The 2500-nt window shown below is 57.8% G+C and overlaps 1 non-coding gene across 1 annotated transcript in view; it reads right to left on the bottom strand.

The window, feature by feature from the left end:
• The window catches only part of LOC124734375, a 1908-nt gene extending 884 nt beyond the window's left edge, over positions 1-1024 (bottom strand). The window contains exon 1 of the ribosomal RNA XR_007009352.1: positions 1-1024. This exon is cut by the window's left edge and continues 884 nt beyond it. This is a non-coding gene — a ribosomal RNA (small subunit ribosomal RNA).
• Between the last annotated feature and the right edge of the window lie 1476 nt (positions 1025-2500).

The raw sequence follows: 2500 nt of genomic DNA, 5'->3' as shown, positions 1-2500 counted from the left end.
GTCTTGCGACGATCCAAGAATTTCACCTCTAACGTCGCAATACGAATGCCCCCGCCTGTCCCTATTAATCATTACCTCGGGTTCCGAAAACCAACAAAATAGAACCGAGGTCCTATTCCATTATTCCATGCACACAGTATTCAGGCGGGCTTGCCTGCTTTAAGCACTCTAATTTGTTCAAAGTAAACGTGCCGGCCCACCGAGACACTCAATAAAGAGCACCCTGGTAGGATTTCAACGGGGTCCGCCTCGGGACGCACGAGCACGCACGAGGCGGTCGCACGCCTTCAGCTCGCCCCACCGGCAGGACGTCCCACGATACATGCCAGTTAAACACCGACGGGCGGTGAACCAACAGCGTGGGACACAAATCCAACTACGAGCTTTTTAACCGCAACAACTTTAATATACGCTATTGGAGCTGGAATTACCGCGGCTGCTGGCACCAGACTTGCCCTCCAATAGATACTCGTTAAAGGATTTAAAGTGTACTCATTCCGATTACGGGGCCTCGGATGAGTCCCGTATCGTTATTTTTCGTCACTACCTCCCCGTGCCGGGAGTGGGTAATTTGCGCGCCTGCTGCCTTCCTTGGATGTGGTAGCCGTTTCTCAGGCTCCCTCTCCGGAATCGAACCCTGATTCCCCGTTACCCGTTACAACCATGGTAGGCGCAGAACCTACCATCGACAGTTGATAAGGCAGACATTTGAAAGATGCGTCGCCGGTACGAGGACCGTGCGATCAGCCCAAAGTTATTCAGAGTCACCAAGGCAAACGGACCGGACGAGCCGACCGATTGTTTTGATCTAATAAAAGCGTCCCTTCCATCTCTGGTCGGGACTCTGTTTGCATGTATTAGCTCTAGAATTACCACAGTTATCCAAGTAACGTGGGTACGATCTAAGGAACCATAACTGATTTAATGAGCCATTCGCGGTTTCACCTTAATGCGGCTTGTACTGAGACATGCATGGCTTAATCTTTGAGACAAGCATATGACTACTGGCAGGATCAACCAGGGAGCTGCGTCAACTAGAGCTGAGCAGCCGGCCGCCCGGGAGTGTGTCCCGGGGGCCCGCGCGAACACGCAAGCGTCCGCTCAATCATTCTGCAAACAGGAGGAGGCTGAGCTCCCCTGCACAATACACCTCGAAACCCTCTCAGGTCCCGGCGGCGCGCAGCGCCGTCCCAAGTACTTGGTCGGGTTCGAGAGAGGCGCAATCGCCCGGAGTTAGGCGAGTAGACGCTTTCGGTGCGACCACCCGTGCTCCCAACTGAGCTTGCCGCTGCCGACAGAGGCCCGGGAGCGTGCTGTCGTGGCATTGCCGGCGGGAGACAACACGCGCCACCTACGGTGACCGGCAGCTCCAACGCCAGCGCCACAGAAGGACAAAAGCCCCACTTGGGTGCCGAAGCGAACTCTCCCAGCACAGCGCACGCGCCAACACATCCGCACAGCTGCGATACAAACCACCAGCGAGAACCGCTGGGGCGACCGAGCAGCAGACGGCGTCGCGGCGCCGAGCGCCGGGCGGCGGCGCATCCTCAACGCACACAGTCCTCAATCGGACCAGCACACTGAAGATGTCCACCGCGCTTCGCACCGGGCCCGCGAGGACCTACTTTGGCCGCACGGCGCCGCGCGCAGGGTGCGCCGGCGCGCAGCTGCGACGCCTGCCGCGTCCGTCGGCCGGCGCGCCTGCCACTGGCCGCCCCCACCAGCCGGCTGTAGCGCGTGCGCCCACGCACCGCGCGGCCAGCACGCCGGGAGGCGCCCCCTCACCGGCCGGGGACGGTCCCACCCAGCCACCGCCGCGTATCGCTTCACACCCAGATGCCGTTCAGTTTCGTCGGCATGGTGGGTATCGCTGGAACAACCGGTTAGTACCTCAACCTATCGTCGCCATCACCGATTCACCCCTAGCGAGAACAACCGCACCACAACAGGTTACCATTTGTTCATTTGCGTAACTTCACCAGAAAACGCAGGCGTCCATCGCCATTTGCAACTTCAACGATTATTGCATGCCTGTGTCAGGTGTCACGCCACACTACGTCTGCCCACATACACGCAACAAAATGTGCACGCCTAGACAATACGTGGAAGGTGGCCCCCGTACGTATGCGATGTCCATTGCTCGAACGACTGTCAACCGGCCTCTGTAGCATGTCGCAGATATGGAACGCGGTGCACCATGCCATCACGGTGTGTGAGGAGAGACGACTAGGTCCGAATACATCAACAGACAGCTCATGCTGATCGCCATCCACGGCGTCCGTTCCTCCCACACGTCTCTATGGCGTACCACACTGCAATCCAGCTCTCATAGGGAGACGACACGTAGCTGCGTGCACAATATTTGCACTGTATGGTCCGCCGTTTTTGGGCGCAGTCGTTGTGCGGTCACACATGTGCCACGATGTATCATTCAGTACATAAGGACGAATGTGCAGTACAGATTGTGGTTCACGCGTACGACATCAGCGGACAGTTGACA

This window comes from Schistocerca piceifrons, unplaced genomic scaffold, assembly GCF_021461385.2.
Source record: "Schistocerca piceifrons isolate TAMUIC-IGC-003096 unplaced genomic scaffold, iqSchPice1.1 HiC_scaffold_143, whole genome shotgun sequence".
Lineage (NCBI taxonomy): Eukaryota > Metazoa > Arthropoda > Insecta > Orthoptera > Acrididae > Schistocerca > Schistocerca piceifrons.
The sequence above is the reverse complement of the archived record's forward strand: the minus strand, read 5'-3'. Positions and strand labels throughout refer to the sequence as shown.